At 38.8% G+C, this 19,277-nt stretch overlaps 2 pseudogenes; one reads left to right on the top strand and one right to left on the bottom strand.

Annotated features, from left to right (window-relative positions):
- Window positions 1-5,570: 5,570 nt before the first annotated feature.
- On the top strand, window positions 5,571-5,688 carry LOC111747108 (annotated as a pseudogene).
- A 12,210-nt stretch (window positions 5,689-17,898) lies between these two features.
- Window positions 17,899-18,017, bottom strand: LOC111747109 (annotated as a pseudogene).
- Window positions 18,018-19,277: the final 1,260 nt, after the last annotated feature.

A 19,277-nucleotide genomic window follows, 5' to 3' on the forward strand; every position in this document is an offset into this window, starting at 1 on the left:
CACTGCCCTGCTTTTAACTCTCTAAAGCATAGGCCTTCTTCTGTAAATGGCCATATAGTAAATATTTTTGGTTTTGCTGGTCATATGTTCTGTGAAGGGCCATATAGTAAGCTTTTTCTGTAAAGGGCCATATAGTAAATATTTTTGGGTTTGCGGGTCATATGTTCTCTGTCCCAATTACTCAATTCTGCCCTAGTCTCATGAACATAGTCATAGATGATATAGATACTCATGGGCATGGCTGTATTCCAGTAGGACTGCTCACTTCTCTAGCCCCATCTCCTACCAATCCGCCCCTCCTCTGCCATGCTACAGCCACTAGGTCCCTTCTTTTAGTTTCTGGAACATTCCAAGCTTGTTCTCTCTTGCCTTGGGGGCTTTTCACTAGCTATTTCCTTTTGTGGGCAGTTCTGTTCCCACATCAGCAAATTCATGGTTCCCTCTGGCCATCCATCTCTCAGTTTATCATCATCAACTCAGGGAGGCTTTCATGACCACCCAATTGGTCAGCTACTGTTTAAAAACTATCCTTGCTTTATTTTCTCACAGTTCTCAGCACTCTCTGATGCTATGAAGGATTCCGTTCTTACAATAATGGCTATGGATACGGACAATTGATATTTTCTCAGTCTTATATGTAAAGATTAGCAAACTTTTTATCTTATCTATTTCTTTGTTTTTTTAATTCCTTTTAATTGTGGTAAAATTCACATAACAAAACTTACCATCTTAATCACTTTTAAGTATATACTTCACTGGCATGAAATATATTCACATTGTTGTACAACCATCACCGCCATCCACCTCCTGAACTCTTTCCATCTTGAAAAACTGAAACTCTGTACCATTAAATAACTCCCCATTCCACCCTTCCCTCCCTTCCCCCCACAGATTCTGGCAACATCTTTTCAACTTTTAACATTAAAATTTACCAGGCAGCATCAGATTAAACAATTTCACCACCAAATTTCCACCCACAAGTTCCTTCAGTATAGATTCTGGAGCCACTATTGAGATCTGATATTTACTTATCTACTTTTCGTTTGTTCTTTCTCTCTTCCCCCTATGGTGTAAGTTCCATGAGACCAGGAATCTCCCTTTTTCCTCACTGGATGGCAAATGCCTAGAACAGGCTAACACAGAGCAGGGGCTCAGCAAATGTTGACTGAATGAGTGAACAAAGACATGAACCACTGCCTTTGTGGGTGGATTACACCTTGAGCTGCAGTCACCAAAGGCTTTGGATATGTAAAGAAGAGAGATAATTTCAGCTCAGGCTAACAGCAGAAAACATAAGCTCTGGGAGGCCTGGATAATTGCATCAGCACAGCAATGTATCAGCAGGTAAAGAAGGAAAGAGGAGGAGGCTGGTAGGTAGGAGTGCAGGGAGAAGGGAGAATGAGAATGCACTGGAATTTCTGAAGAATAGGCTTTTGAGAACCCTGGAAAGAGCTGAGGAATTAGGAAGTTAGATTGTTAAAGATCTAGGAAGTGTGGTCAGTCCTGTGAACCTCTGATTCTTGACCAGGAAACGTCATAGTGCCAGCTGATGTATAAAGGAAAATGTCACTTGCAGCCTTGTGAATATCAAGGTGAGAGGGGGTGGGAGTCAAAGTGTCACATCCCTCATAAAAAAACTTCATTTTCAAAACTTCAGCAAGAACCACAGGCAAATGTTGACATTTCCATGGTAGAAGCCTTATCACAATGAATCTTCCCAAAAAGTAGAGAGAAACTAAAGGTACATCTGCCAAGATTTACAGAACGATTGATCTTTCCTACCCAAGAAGAAAAAGAATAAGAACTATCCCATGGAACAAGCATCTTCCTGATCTCAGCTCTGGCCTCCAGGGCCTCTGTTCCTATGACCCTGGGCTTTGACCAGATAGATGAGAGGCTGATCAACAGTGTGTAGGCCGAGGGCTATATATGCCTCTGCCCAGGAGAGATCATTCACAAAGAATGTGACTCATCAGCCAACTCTGATCATGACTGCACGCAGCAGGCCTCCAGGAGCCCTGACTCATTCACAAGCCACAAGAAGATTGTTTAAAAGTGGTCGAAATCTTACAGCAAATTTATACAAACAGAAGCAGATCTGGCATGAGATTTACTGACATCAGCTGGACTTATTCATTGATTCAGATAGTGTCCTTTCATCGTTGGTCCTATGTGTATTATCTGCCTAGAAGTATTGTTCCTGCCGGGGTTAATAAGCCTTCACTGAAAACAGTATATGTAGATGATCCTATTAGGCAATAAGGTTGGATAACTACACATTTGAGCTCCAAGTTCTTGAATTCACAGTTTAGTAGGGGGAAGTTAGCTCAATTCAGCCAGGATTTGTTAGAAAGATGGTATTAGAAGAAACTTTAGAAACCATTTACAGGCATACATCAGAGATATTGTGGGTTCAGTTTCAGACCATCACAATAAAGTGAGAGTCACAGTAAAGCAAGTTGTCATCTTTCTATTGGTGAATGGTCTTCTTTCAATTTGTAAAAACACAACATCTGTGAAGTGCAATAAAGAGAAATATACCTGTTGTCCCATCTGCTCATGGTGCAAATAAGGAAACTGATTGGCTGAGGTTAAAGTTAAGGAAACTAACACACAGCTAATTATCGGAATCACAGGCAGAGGTCTTTGAACGCTGATTGTTACTGAGCCGCCCACTAGGAGGGTTTGGATGAAACAAAGGCTTCTGCTTTCACTGCGCTTAAAGAACTTTCAAGAGACTGGCCTGACATATAAGTAAGAGTGTTAACACAAGAAATGAGTGATGGATGTGGTAAATAGAAAATTCAGAGAAAAAACCTCCCAGAGAGGACCATAGTCAGGGAAGATCTCTTGGAGGAGAGGATGCTTGGTCTGAGCCTTGAAGGAAGAGAGAAATTGAGACAAAGGAGTGAAACATGAGAAAGCAGCAGTGCAAAGTCTGAAAAAGGCAGGACAAAGAGCCTAGAGAACACTCCTCTGTAGAACAGCATCAACAGTTGAGACCACCAAAAGGTACAACTCTGAGCAATCTTGGGCCTCTTGTTATACTGGTGCATGCTTAACAGCCAGCTCTTGGGGGAGGGGGGAGCCCTAATTTTTAGCCTCTACCAGTCACCATGGTGTAAATACTCCCTCCATAGCTGATATCAAAGATGACTAAGTTTAACAACAGTTTCACACATTTTCTGAAAATTTAAGTATTGGCTCTTGCAAGCAGCTTCAGCACACTACTGCCTGGACCCTCTCTGTTTACAAGGATTCTTCTCTCCTAGTGTTTTTATAATACCTGTCCTTTACTGAGCAGTTATGGGTCAAGATCTGTGCTAACACTTGTCATGTATTATTGTCTTAATGCACATCCAAGCAAGTGCAATCGGGCAAGTGAAAGATATAAAAGGCATACAAATATGAAATGAAGAAGTTAAACAGTCACTATTTGTAGATGACATGATTCTCTATGTAGGAAATCATAAAAACTCCACAAGAACACTATTAGAAGTGATAAGCAAATACAGTAAAATTTCTGGATACAAAATCAATGTTCGAAAATTCATAGCATTCCTATGCTTTAATAATGAACTGTCAGAAATAGAAGTGGAAAAAATAATTCCTTTTGCAATTGCAACAAAAAGAATAAAATACCTAGGAATAAATCTAACGAAATATGTGAAGGACCTATATAATGAAAACTATAAAACCCTATTAAAAGAAATAGAAGAAGATACAAAAAATGGAAAGATATTTCATGTTCTTAGATTGGAAGAAGCAACATAGTTCAAATGACCATATCATACAGTGGAGAAAAGAAAGCCTCTTCAATAAATGGTGCTGGGAAAACTGGAAAGCCGCCTACAAAAGAATGAAGCTAGACTGTTGTCTATCATCACACGCCAAAATTAACTCAAAATGGATTAAGGACCTGAATATAAGACCTGAAACAATGAAATGCATAGAAGAAAACATAGGAACGAAACTGAAGAACCTTGGACTTAAAGAGGATTTTATGAATTTGACCTCAAAAGCAAAGGAAGTAAAAGCAAAAATAAATGAATGAGACTATATCAAACTAAAAAGCTTCTGCTCAGCAAAAGAAATCATCAACAAGATAAAGCGACAACCATCCAAATGGGAAAATATATTTGCAAGCAACACCTCCGATATATCCGATATGTTTGGCCTAATATCCAAAATATACAAAGGACTCATATAACTCAATAACAACAAGAAAACAAACGATCCAATCAAAAAATGGGCAGAGGACCTGAACAGACACTTCTCCTAGAGGACATACAAATGGCCTACAAACATATGAAAAGATGCTCAACATCGCCAGCTATTAGGGAAATGCAAATCAAAACCACAATGAGATACCATCTCGCACCTGTTAGAATAGCTATAATCTACCGGACAAATAATAACAAATGTTGGAGAGGATGCAGAGAAAAAGGAACCCTCATACACTGCTGGTGGGACTCCAAACTGGTACAGCCACTATGGAAAACAGTATGGAGGTTCCTCAAAATAAGATTTGATCTAACTGGGTATTTATCCCAAAGACTTGAAACCCATATCCATAAAGATATTTGCACACCGATGTTCATAGCATTATTCATGGTGGCCAGGACATGGAAGCAACTGAAGTGTCCTACAATAGATGATTGAATAAAGAAGCTGTGGTACATATATACAATGGAATATTACTCAGTCATAAGAAGAGATGAAATACTGCCATTTGCAACAACGTGGATGGACCTCGAGATAATCATCCTAAGCGAAATAAGCCAGACAGAAAAAGTTGAAAATCATATGCTATCCATTATACGTGGGATATAAACCTAAAAGCAACAAATGAACAAGACAAACAAACAGAGACTCATGGACATGGACAATAGACTAGTGGTTACCAGAGGGTAGCGAGGGAGGAGGGAGGTAGACAGGGTAAAGGGGGTCAAATATGTGGTGACAGAAAGAAATCTAACTATGGGAGGTGAACACATAGTATAAATATACATATGCCTTACTGTTAAAACGTACAGCTGAAACTTACTGGATTTCGTTAACCAATGTCACTATAAAGAAAAAATAAAATAAAATAAAAATAAAAAGAGTCAGCTATAAGCCATTAACAGTTTACACTCATAACAGATAAGGGATAAGTGTATCAGCAGGGTAAATGGGATCTGGGCTGGGAACCAAGAATGTCTATTTCAGACAGGTATCCAAACTAACTCCATAATCAAAATAATTTCACTTTTGCCTAATCATCCAATCACAGTAATTTCTCAGCATGGTTAGATGTATGGGAAGTCTTACAACCCAATTCCTGGATAAAGATTTCACATCAGCCACAAACTCAAATGTTTTGAGTAAAACAGCTATGAAGACTCATAGAGCCACAAAATTTCTCAGGAGGAATTGAAATGCAAGTTTGTCTTCATGACTCTAAAGATCTATTAGATCAAGGACTGTGTTTTAGTCACTGTGGGTTCCTGGATACTAAGACAATACGTGGCACAAAGTAAGCGCTTGATAAACGTATTGATGAATTGGATATTTAAGAATCCCTCAAAGTCTTCGGCCACACCACCCTGAACGTGCCCGATCTCGTCTTATCTCGGAAGCTAAGCAGGGTCAGGCCTGGTTAGTACTTGATGGGAGACCACCTAGGAATACCAGGTGCTGTAGGTGTTTAAAAAAAAGAAAAAAGAATCCCTCAAATAAGGTGATCAACTCATCCCAGTTTGCCCAAAACTATCCAGTTTTAATACTCTAAATCCAACATTCTGGGCACCCATCTCAGTCCCAGGCAAATCAGGACATCTGGTCACCCTACCTTGAGTCTCCCTGCTTCTGTGTTATGGCTACATTCAAATCCATTTAATCCCTTCATCTTCCCTAAATGTTTTCCAAAAGAGAAACTTATAAAACTCCATGGGTAAAAAATTATAGGAAGTTCTTCAAACTGTCTAATATAAAGTCTCCTGCTACAATTTGGGTCATTTTTCCTTTTCTTGTCTTCAATAAAAACACCACCACAACCACACCCAAAACTTGACATAAGCAATATTAGCCTGTAGTCCCCGCATTCTACCTTCCTGCTCACCCACTAGGGTAGCCAGTGTCCTTAGGTGGATCTCTGGATGACCTCAAAACTCTGCTTCAAGTTTGAAAACAGGCCAGCCATACCTATGACTCCAGAAATTTTTTTCTACATTCTCTCCATCAAAATTATTTGTCCTGTGTCATACTCCCCCAGATAAATAGTAATGATTTGGTCCTCAGAATAACAATGATTTAGCCTAGTTAGAACAATAGAAACATAAGCACTGGGGCAGTTTTTTGTTCCCTGTTAGACTCTCAAATTAGGCTCTGTTAGCAGAGACCCTTGGTGTGTATAACAATATTAACATAATCCAAACAAGGTTAAGGAATAAATGGATCAAAATGAATGATGAGGTGGGGATTACTGTTTTGTATGACCCAAAAGTCAGGGCTTGTTTGGATTTCCCTGACTCTGCTGTCCTCTACCTTGTCATCTTTCCAGACAAACTCTGTTTATGGAAGAGGAACTATGTCACTGGCAGAGTGAGACTTTCATTCTCCTTGCTGCCCACACTGCCACAGGAATAGAGATCCCCTCCCTTCCAAAATCCATACACCAAATATTTCAGAGGGACTTGGTTTGCCCCCTTTGAGGAATGTGCTTGTCCTGAACCAGTCACTCTGGCTGAAGATAGTGGAAACCTTTGATTGGTCAGGTTGGGGTCATTTGCCTCCTGTGTAGCAAATGAAGGAAAGTGGAGAGGAAGAGAGGAAGGGTTGGGTTGGGGGCTGACAAAAACTGAAGCTGTGTAATCCCATCTACCTGGCTCCATACTTTACCTACCAATAGCATTTTTCCTCATCACCATTCTTATTCCATCATAAAATACTCTGGTGAAGGCCCTGGCACCTTAATTAGAATCCCCTGGGGAAAAAGGTAAAATGTACTATTAAAAATAATAATGGCCTGTGAAGAATTTAAAAAGTCAAATAAATACAATAGCTAGGGTATCATGCTCCATACGTGGGGGGAAATTTCCCTAAGCATGGGAGGTTTTTCTGCAGAAGTCCCAAAGAGTTTACAGGTGTTTTGGCAAAGATTTCCCTGGTTGATGCCAGAAAGACCTGCTTCCACCCAGCTGCATCCCCATTTATTCGGAGCCCTTGGTAGCAACTTTACTCTAATTGCCTGTAGTTAGTCATTATGTCTCAGCTGCAATACTCGGGAATGCCAAGAAGCCAGCTCAACCAGAGGCCTTTTGTATTTTAAATGTTTGGACCAAAAAAGAAATTTCCTAAGGAAAGTTACCACTTAGATTTATGGGGGCCAAAGGGCTATGGTTTGAAGATGTTTCCAGGCAATCTAACTTTGAGATCTCTAGGGTTCACAGAAGAAACTCAGAGTAATAGTGTACACAGAAATGAGATTTTTATACTTTGCACTTATTCCTGAGCATTGCACAGACTACAAAGTAAGTTGGCCAAATCAGGGGAATTTAATTCAATTCTATGAGCATTAATTGAGCTCTGTTTCAGTGAGGATGCTTTCAGCTGCAAATAACAGCCAAAAGAGCCCAATTAAAATTGGCTTTAAATAATAGAAATTAATTACCTCACATAAGGAGAAGTTGGAAAGAGACCGGTCCAGAAATTGGTTAATCTAGCAGTTAAACACCACCAGAAATATCAGTTGGCTTTTTTGAGATTCTCATAGAAATATAGTTGTAATTTCAAGATGGCTACTAGAGCTTCAAACATAACATCTGCACACAACAACATCGAAAGGTATAGGAAGGAAGTGGGATTTCTCCATAAGCATCTCTTTCTCTTTTTCTAGAATGGGAAATCTTTTCCACAGTTCTTCTCAACAGTCCTTCTCTTACATCTCCTTGGGGAGAATTAGATCACATGGCCATTCACATTAAACCAATAAGCCAGGAAAAGGAATACGAGGGCCATCAATGCTTTAGAACAATCATGATCATCTCCTAGGCCTGGGCCCACCTTCCTGGAGCATTTTGCCTCCTAAACAAATTGAGAGATTTGTTGGTAAGGAAAAAAGGGTGAGGAGTGCTATTGAGTATGAAACAAACAGTGTCTGCCCCCAAGCATCCACCTCTTTGTTCTTCATGGGGCATACAAAAATGGAAAAATCACAGACCCTCTTCTCAAGGATCCCACAGTGAGACTAGCATCCATTCAGCAATTTTTATTATTTATTGCCCTGCTTAATACAAAAAATGGATTTAAAGTAATAAAAAGCTGTGACAGATTTTATTTTTTAGAAATTTCTACAGCAGAATCTCCCACCCCATATGCTCTTCTTACAATGTCACTTTAACCTTCCTTCTATCAAGAAGTAGTCTATATTTGAATAGGGGTGGACTTGTGACTCTCGCTGAAGTGACGCCATAGAACTCCCAAACCCAAATCTTAAAAGTTGACAAAATTCCTGCCTGGTGGTCTTTGGATGCTCCCTCTTGGAAGCCAAGCATCATGCTTTGAGGAAGTCCAAGCTTTCCTGTGGAGAAGGCCAGCACCAACTTGCCAGCCAGGCAAGTGAGCCATCTAGACCTTCCAACACCAGTTGACTCACTGTAACTGATGCCATGTGGAGGAGAGATGGACTACCCCATTGGCCACTAACCAAATCATAAGTATGTGAACAATATAATGATCACCGTTTTCATAAACCACTAAGTTTCAGGGTGGTTTGTTAAGCAGCAACAGATAACTGGATCTGAGCTAACTTTAGAAATAGAAAGAAGCTTTCAATAGGGCATAAATCAGCAGTCCCCAACCTTTTGGCTCCAGGGATGGGTTCTCCTATGAGATTCTAATCCCTGATGATCTAAGGTGAAGCTAAGGTGGTGATGCTAGTGCTGGGGAGTGGCTGCAAATACAGATGAAGCTTCACTCACTTGCCTGCCACTCACCTCCTGCTCTGCGGCCCAGTTCCTAGCAGGCCACAGACCAGAACCAGTCCATGGCCTAGGGACTGGTGATCCCTGGTATAAATCACTCACTATCAGAGCATAGAGAAAGAATAAATAAATGTTTACTGGAGAGAAGTTGGAGGGCAATTATGGAGGAATCAGACACAGGAAGAGTCTTTAGTGCTAAATCTCAGAGGATAAGTAGATTACAGAAAAACAGTTGAAGCAAAGTGAATATTCACTGTGGTTTTGGAAAACATGGAGCATATGGTAAATATATGTTGAGTTTGACTCTTGTGGTGCACCTTGCTGGTGCTCACCAAGATTTCTGGTTCTCTTCTCCTTCCAGAGCTACATCTTCTTGAAGTTAGGTATGGCCACGTGACTTGCTTTACCAGTTAGTTGTCATAGGAAGTGCCATTGGTCTCTTTCACTGAAGCATTTAAGGGCCTGTACACAATTCTCTATTCTCTTAACTTCAATCAATCTTGAACCCTCATATTAAGACAGGGATATCATAAGATGCTGGAGTTCCTATCAGCCTGAGTCTCTGAGTATATTATTGTCTGGGAGAAGTTTTTTAAATGCTGCCTTAACCCTATTTTGAGGTCCTGGCTAGAGGCCAGTTAGTTCCTCTTAAATAGTCCACAAATCTAACCACCTCTCTTAATAGGCTCTCACATTCTAGGCCTCTGTATACCCACCTTAACCCCTAGGACCAAGTTTCAGACAATCAAAGACAGCCCCTAGCCCAAGAATCCACTGAAATTATTCAATTTAGCCAATCCTAAGTCTGCTTTCCCTGACTGACCCTTTCCTTCCCATAGAAAACAAAATAAAGATGCTGGCCCACAGTTCCCTCCTCTTCCTCATGACCAACCCTAGTGCTTCCCCATTTGGCACTGCATGGGGTGCTGTGTTCTTCCCCAGGGAGTTGTGAGTGTAATTAAACTGTAAAACTTTGTCAGGTTTCTCTCTCAATCTGCATAAAGCCTCTTCATATCTCGCACAAAGTTTAACTCAAGTTAAAACACTGAGTTACCATAATGAACAAGGGGCCCTGCTGACCTGGGTTGGACATGTAGATGATGCAGTAAATACAACTTAATTGCTTTAAGCCACTGAGGTTTGAGGCTGTTCTTTACTACAACATAATCTAGTCCATCTCAACTGAGAATTGCTCAATCTATATTTCCCTTCATCTTGTGAGAGCACCTCAGATTTTCACTGGACAACCATCTCTGACTTTCATGTGGTTAAGATGTTGACTTCACTCCTTGCTCCAGGAGAAAACATGTCACCCAAGCCTAGGCAATGAGCATAATTCATTTACCCTCAAAAATGTCCAAAATCTGACCACTTTTTCCACCTCTACCATCCTGGTCCATGCCAATATCATTTCATCATGGGATGGCTACATTTGCCTCTTCTCTAAATTCCCTAGTCTCTTCTACAGTCTATTTCCAACAGAGTAATCAAAGAGGTCATTTTGAAACATAATTCATATCACATCACTCTTCTGCTCAAAACTCTTCTAAGGCCATCCATCTTACTCAGTAAAAGCCAAAGTTCTTCTAATGGCCAGCAAGTTCCTGTTGGATTTGCCCCCTCTTACTTCCCTGTCTTTTCCTCCTATTTCTTTCCCCTAGCTCACTTTTTACCACTGGACTCCTTGCTTTTCCACAAATATGCCAGGCTCACTCCTGCCTCAGAGCCTCTTGTACTAGCCACCCTCTCTGCCTGAAACACTGTTACCCCACATCTGTATGGCTCATGTCTTCATCTCTTCAAATCTTTGTTCAAGTGTCATCTTCTCAGTAAAGCCTTCTGTAACACTACATAGAAAATTCCAATCTGCAACTCCCAATATTTCCTATCTTCCTTTCTTTTTTTATTATTGACCATCATACCATATAAAATGCCATATATTTTAATTATCAATCTTAAATCACTTCAACTTCAATACAAACTCCATGAGAGCAGGGACTCTTCTCTGTCTTATTCACTCCTAAATTTAGTGTTTCGCACATAATAACTGTCATGAGTATGTGGTGAATGAATGACAGAATGAATGAATGAATGAATGAATGAATTTACTTAGTCATAGTTATTAATTCAAGAATGGACATATGACCCAAACCAGAATAAGACTTAATTTGAAAGACTTCGGTAGAAATTATTAGAAATTTTTGACAGACTGACAACTGGCAATAAATAATTACACCCTCTTAAAAAAGAATAGTGTTAATCTTTTTCAAACTCTTCCAAAATATTGAACAGGAAGGATCACTTTCAAACTCATTCTATGAGTTAAGCATTATTCTCAGAGCAACACCAAAAAAGGACACTACAAGAAAATTACAGACCAATATCCCTGGTGAACATATATACAAATATTCTCAATGAAATGCTAGTAAACTGAATTCAAGGACTAATTAAGAAGATCATACACTATGATCAAGTGGGATTATCCCTGAGATGCAAGGATAGTTCAACATATACAAATCAATAAGCATGATAAACTGCACTAAGAAAATGAAGGATAAATATTATGTGATGATCTCAATAGGCGGAGAAAAAGCATTTGACAAAAAGTCAATATCCTTTCATAATAAAAATTCTAAACAGAGTTCTGATCAAGATGAAAGAGTAGACAAATGCTGTGTTTGTCTCTTCTCACAACCACATCAAAATTACAACTAAACTAAAAAATAAAATTAAATAAATAAAAAATACAACTAAACTACAGAATAGTCATCATTGGGAGTTGTGTGTGTGTGTGTATAAAACAAAATATTACTCAGCCATTAAAAAAAAAAAACAAATCTTGCCATCTGCAATAACATGGATGGACTTACAGGGTATTGTGCTGAGTAGAGTAAGTCAGAGAAAGATAAATGTCATATGTGAAATCTAGAAAACAGGATAAACAAATGACAGAAACAAGCTCACAGATACAGAGAACATTTTGATGGTTGTCAGATTGCGGTCTGGGGATGGGTGAAGGGGGAGGGTATCAAGAGGTACACATCAGTAGTTACAAAATAGTCATGGGGATATAGGGTATAGCGTGGGATATATATTCAATGATATTGTAATAGCTATGTATGGTGTCAGATGGGTACTGGATTTATCTGGATGATCACTTCATAAGTTATATAAATGTATAATCGCTGTATTGTACACCTGAAATTAATATAATATTGTATGTCAACGATCATTGAAAAAAATAAAAATACAATTTTTTTTTTTAATTCTTAATGAAGTAGGTATAGAATGAATGTACCTAAACATAACAAAGGCCATACATAACAAGCCTACAGCTAACATCTTACTTAATAGTGAAGCTGAAAGCTTTTCCTCTAAGATCAGGAACAAGACAAAGCTGCCCATTCTCATCGCTTCTAGCCAACATAGTACTGGAAGTCCTATCCAGGGCAATTAGGCAAGAAAAAGAAAAAAAAATTATCCAAATCAGAAAAGAAGTTAAATTGTCTCTGTTTGCAGATGACGCAATTTTAAGTAGAAAACCCTAAAGACTTCACAAACACACACACAAAAAAAAAACAACTGTTAGAATAAACAAATAAATACAGTAATGTTTCAGGATGTAAATCTATACAAAAATGTGTTGAAAGGGGAAGGGGAGATGGGGGAAAAATTTAAATCATTTCTTCAATTTAATAAATAAATAAAAAGATTTTTTAAAAAGTTAAAAAAATTATTGCATTCCTATACACTAACAATGAACTAACAGAAAAAGAAATTAAGAAAACAATTACATTTACAATAGACTCAAAAAGAACACAATACCTAGGAATTAATCTAACCAAAGAGGTGAAAGGTCTATACAATAAAAACTATAAAATATTGGTGAAAGAAACTGAAAAAGACACAAATAAGTAAAAAATATTCTGTGTTCATGGTTTAGAAGAATTAATATTGTTAAAATGCCCATATAACCCAAAGCGATCTATGGATTCAGTGTTATCTTTATTAAAATTCTAATGGCATTTTTCACAAAACTACAAAAATCCTAAAATTTTTATGAAACCACCATAGGCCCCAAATAGCCAAAGCAATTTCAAGCAAGAATAATAAACTGGAGGCATCATACTTCCTGATTTTAAACTATATTACAAAGCTATAGTATTTAAAGTAGTATGATACTGGCATAAAAACAAACACAGTGGAACAGAATAGAGAGCCCAAAAATAAACTCATACATATATGGTCAACTAATCTTTGACAAAGGTACCAACATTAAACAATGTGAAAAGGATAATCGCTCCAAAAAATTGTATTGGAGAAATTAGATATCCACATACAAGAGAATGAAATTTGACCCTTATTTTACTCCATAAACAAAAAATATCTCAAAGTGAATTGAAGACTTACGTGTAAGACCTGAAACCATAAAACTCCAAGAAAGAAACATAGGGAAAGAGCTCCTTAACATTAGGCTTGGCAATGAAGTTTTTTGGCTATGACACCAAAAGCACGGGTAACAAAAGCAAAATAAATAAGTGGGACTATCAAACTAAAAGGCTTCTGTACAGCAAAGGAAACCATCAACAAAATGAAAAGGCAGTCTATGGAAGGGAACAAAATATTTGCAAACCAGTTTGTATATGAAGGACTGAAAAAGGTCAGTGGGGCTGGGATGCAGGGATGAGGAGGTACATTACAACACATTGATCCTGAAGAGTGATGTAAGGGACCTTGCCAGACATTTTAAGTTTTATCCGCCTAATCGTTCATGAGCTATATTCAGTCTTGGTTTCTAGTGGCTAGTTATTTACACTTAACCTATTCCATTGTGTTAGAAAATTCTTAGTCACATTGGGCTGGAATCACTTTCCCTTCAGCTTCTAGCTCTAGGCTCCATTCCCTGGAGCCATACAGAGAAAACCTACTGCTCATTTATTATCTCTCCAAATCACATTCCCTCTAACTCTCCTCCTCCTAAATTTAACCCAGCCTCAGATGACAAGGGTTTAAGATCCTTTTCCATCACTATTGCCTCTTTGGAACACGCCTTAGCTCATCAGCATCCTTCAACAAATGTAACACTGAGAACCAAACGCTTGAGGTTGTGCCAAGGTAGAGAAGGACTTTCACCTCCCCTCTTTAGGATGCTTAGCTTCTGTTGATGTGACTTCAATACAGAAGTCTTTTTTTGAAAGCCACCTCACACTGCTACTTCATAATTAGCTGGCAGTCAACTAAAACCTTTAAATCTATTTCTTGTAGGCTGCTGTTAAACCAGGTGTTTCTCATCCAGTATGTATGTAGGTATTTATTTTTAATTTATATCTTGCTTATTTCTAAAAATGACTGTCAGCCTAGAAACAGAACATGAGTATATATCTACGCAGTTAAAATAAAGATCCAAGGGAGAACACAAACATCACATTTTCAAAGTGGCTTTTCTAAGTTTAAGTGCAGGTATTTATATATACCCCTATTCAATTTCATCCTATTAATTTAGGATTTGGGGTGCTGTTTTTCCAAATCTCTTTCTCTTCTTTGAGATGTAAGCCACTCTCAGCAGTGTTATCATCTACCAATTTGCTGTTGGTCACTATTCTTACATAGTTTTTGATTCTTTAATTCAAAGAGCTCAGTTCCATCACTTTCTAGCTGTATGACCTTGGATGAGTTAATTACGCTCTCTGTACCCTGCTTTCCTCACTTGCATAGTAGTGGCCAATGAATAGAGTTGTTATGAGGATTAAAGAAAGAAATTGATGAAGTTTCTCTACACTTTCTTTCCCTACTTCCTGGCTAGATGAAGAGGACTCTGAATCTACAGGATGGTAGGGCCCTGAATCTCTCTGTGCAGAAAAGCCACTCACCAATCAGGAACCTGTATCAGACAGCTATGAGAGAGCAAAATAAGCTCATATTGTGCTAGGACAATGAATTGTAGGGGGTTGCTTGCCTCCACTGTCCATTCTTCCCCAACTCTAAATAGCACTACATGCTTTTTAATTCAGAGGCAGAAGGCAGGGCTAGAATCAGTCCCGGGCCTGTTTGCCCCCAGGTCCACTCCTTCCCTCACCCCTGCTCCATTGTACATGGTTTCCAGACTCCTACTCAGCTTGCTTCTTGAACCTTTGGCTCAATGGGAAACATTGACGAGAGACTGGAAGGGAGAAGAGAGAGCAGCCAGGGTATTTCTCTCAAGCATCTCAGGCAGTGCCTGCATTTCCCTCATGCCTCTAGTTCACTCCAGACGTGACCTCAGGTGACCCCAGTCCCTAGGCTCCAGTTGCACCAGCTCCACCTTCTGTCCCTCAAGCCTAGTGGTAGGGGCCTCCCATTACTATAATCTCTAGTTGCTTCACTGCCCACTGCCTGACATCTCAGTCCTTCTATCACATATGTGTACAATTGTCTCCATGAAAGACCTTCTGTATTAAATATTCAAGTAATTTCTGTTTCCTGGCTAAATCTATACCTAGAAAATGAATCATCATACTTCGTACAATGATTAATGAGACTTTTACTAATAATAAGTTTTGATAACTTTATATTTCATCCCCAATTCAGTAAATAGATATATTGTATCAAATAGTGAACATTCTTGGTCCCCATGAGTTTTCAGTTGCGGGGGCAAGGGGGGGGGGGCGGTGGCACAGAGGGAGAGGACATATTTTAGCCGGACACTAAGATCATCATTTTAAATTCATCATTTTAAAATTCTTTTGCCTCCCCTGATCCAAACATAATCTTGAGACATTGAAAGAGCCTAACTTGTCTTGCTGCCCTTCTCTTGTCTCCTCAATAATCTATTTTCAACAAGCAGCCAGAATGAGGCTTTTAAAAACATAAATCTGATCCTGTTACTTCCTTGCCTAAGCCTGCTAATGGCTTCCCATAGCACTTGGAGTAAAATCCAAGCAGCTCATCGCATTCTGCATGGCCCTATGTCATTTGCTGCTTGCCCATCTCTCCCTCCAAATCTTCTACTTCTAACCCTCCCTGGTCCATTCTGCTTTAGTCACACTGCTTCTTTCTGTTCTCACTTCATTTGTGCTTGTCTGTTCCCCCTGCCCCACCATAGGCCCAGAAAAACTTGGCAAAGCTATCTTCTCTTGTCATTCTATTCTATCCTAGATTATCTCCCTATCCCTTGGTTATTTTCTATCTTTTCAACCTGTTTTCTTTTTCCATAGCACTACTAAATAACAAAAATTACCTGGTTCATTTGTTTGCTTATGTGAGAGTTCGACCACAACTATCTTATTCCCCCACCGTATCTCCAGCATTTAGAAAATTCAAGACACATAGATATTTATTGAATACATGACCAAATTTCTATTTCTAAGATGAGGAGATTGATGCCTACTAATGTTGAGTGACATGTAGGGTCTCCCAGCCTAAGATCTGATGTCATAGCTTCTTGGTCCCTCTGCCATATGTGTCCAAACACACCCACCTTTTATCCTAGCCTTCTAATGCTATTTGACCAAGAATTTACATAGACTGGACAAGAGATTACCCCACCCTTGGACTCTTTTGTAACATATTTGTTTAATAATACAGTTGTCTCTTAGCATTCCACATCTCAGTGCACACTCGCCTCATAAAAATCAAGTAAACTACTATTAATTTCACATTGAACTTCTTTTATATACTTGTTGAAATACGATTTTTCCTAGTTATAGATACTCATATAAATGATTCCATGTTTGAATCTATATATAAATGTTTAAATAATACCTCCTTCTCCCAATTTCTTTCACTTGCCCTTGGCAATTGGCTCTTGAACTATTACCTGGCTCAAATATACACCACAGTAGATCTTGCTTCTGTTCAAAGGTATTTCCCTTGAGGCCCTGGAGGTTCTTATTATAATCTGACATTAAAAATAAATAACAAAGAATCACTCAGCCAACTCGGGAATCCTGTCTACCTCAGTTGAGCTCCAAGCTCACACCAAGAATCTAAAAGGTCTGAAAGAGCTCCCAGCCTATTCTTTAGGAAGGAGGTAAACTAAAGAAGGTACCATATTCATGCTGGCAGCCAGACTAAAAGAGAGCACTGCTGTCACATTTTATCTGCCAAAAGTGGAGAAAAGGGGCCAGATGTGAACTTCAGGACAAAGTGCTGCTTGTGGAACTGAACTCTGAAGACATTCCTTGGGGCAACTAGGAGAAAATGTCTATGGTAATCATATTTTCCCAGTCTGAAAATTAGGACACACAAGCATATGAAAGAAATTTTCTTTTTTTGTTGTTGTGTTTGTTTTGGTGTGTGCATATATTGGAGTGGGGCGGGGGGAGATGTATGTGTATATGTCTGTATATTGATTCAATGTATATGAAGAAGCCAGTAAAATTTAGAATTAACCTCAAAATGTTGAATTTTTCAAGATTCTGGGATAGATTGATTTGTTATCAAACTAGAAAGAACATATTAAAACAGGGTTATCTCAAAAAAAATGCTATATATACACTGTTGTGTCTACCTTTAACTCAGTTCCTAAAAGAAACAAATTAAAAAGTTTCCATTTCTTGCAAAAAAAAACTTTCAACAGTTAACTTGCCTACAAACTACATTAGAAAATCCTTAGGCCAAAATTCAGGATCCTTTCTATCTTACATATCTAATTTTATCCTCTTTTATAAACTATCTGAGGCTAGGCAAGTTAGCATAGGCTAGGCTTCAGCCATAGTAACAAATTACACCCAAATCACAGCCTTATAACTTGGCAAAAGTATATTTCTTTCTTTCTTTCTTTCTCTCTCTTTCTTTCTTTCTTTCTTTCTTTCTTTCTTTCTTTCTTTCTTTCTTTCTTTCTTTCTTTCTTTTCTTTCTTTCTTTTTTTTTTTTTAGGTGAGGCAACCTTTGGTTGCCTTAACAGATTGCAAGGAACTTGTCAGCTTACAATTTTTTATTTTTTTATTTTTTACGTCTACAGCACCTGGTCTTCCTAGGTAGTCTCCCATTCAAGTACTAACCAAGCCCGATCCTGCTTAGCTTCTGAGATCAGACAGGATTGGGCTTGTTCAGGATGGCATAGCTGTAGACCAAAGGTATATTTCTTGCTTAAGCTACATATCCATCAGAGATCTCCAGGGGGTGATGTTCCACAAAGTTACTCTGGAACTCAGGCCAACAAAGTCTCCATGATCCTGTGATGGTAAATCTAGAACACAAATCTTCCCTCCAGGTCACTTATGCAGGAAAAGAGAGGCTGGAGAATTACATATAAGTTTTGCAATGCCTGAGTCTAGAAGTGATACATGTACTTTCTCTGTTTCTTTGCCCTGAATTAGTTATGTGGCCTCACCTACCTGCATGGAGGGCTGGAGGATATAGAACAGCAAATGCAATATTGGGTGAGCATTTCTGGCTTTGCCACACAAACTCTCCAGCCTTCAAGAATAACTGACCATTTACTTAAGAGCCCCTTAGAATCAGACAGAATTGGGTCCAGTTCCCAGTTCCTCTACTTAATTACTTGCGTGACTTGTGGCAGTTCATTCAATCTCTCTAAGCCAGTTTCTTCATGTATAAAATGGAAATAATAATCGAACTAATCATAATACATATGTCATCAGGTTTTTGCTAGAATTAAGTGAGCAGATTCACATACTCGGAACAGTACCTAATACACAGTAAGTCTTCAATGTGGCATTTATGATGTTGAGGAGGAGGAGGAGATCCAATTCCTCAATTCTTAAGGTGCCTTTAGGAATTTATTGCTCCAGGTCTCTATATCCCCAGTTCTTATCGATCATCTGGCCTATAATGGATGGTCAGAAATTTTAAATAAATGTTGACTTAGCTGCTATCAGTAATTCTTGATTATTCTCCCCTATAAACCATAGCTTTCACTATTACTGTTTCCTCACCCAGAATGCCCTGCTCATGTCCATCTGCCTTTTCAATACTCTTCATCATTGAAGCCCTCTTCTACCACAAAGCCTTGCCAGGTCATACCAATCCTACAGGTATCATTTCCTCTTTCCTCAGAATTTCTATTCTCATTGTCAATAATCACACTGATTATTTTGCTATTTAACATTCGGCACCTTGATCTTCCAACAAGTCTGTCCATCTCTTATAGCAGAGACTCCATATTTTGTACTCTTGGCAACAATTTATACTCGCAATGATAAAATACTATTATTTTGAGCATCTGCAAGCTATTTACTGTACAACAGCATTTCTCAAACTTTAGCATTCCTCAGGGTCACCTGCAGGGCTTGTTAGAACACAGTTCACTGAGCTCTATCCCCAGAGTCTCTGATTCAGTAAATCTTGGATAGAGCCTGAGAATTTGCA

The sequence above is a fragment of the Pteropus vampyrus genome, unplaced genomic scaffold (assembly GCF_000151845.1).
Source record: "Pteropus vampyrus isolate Shadow unplaced genomic scaffold, Pvam_2.0 Scaffold210, whole genome shotgun sequence".
NCBI classification, from domain to species: Eukaryota; Metazoa; Chordata; class Mammalia; order Chiroptera; family Pteropodidae; genus Pteropus; species Pteropus vampyrus.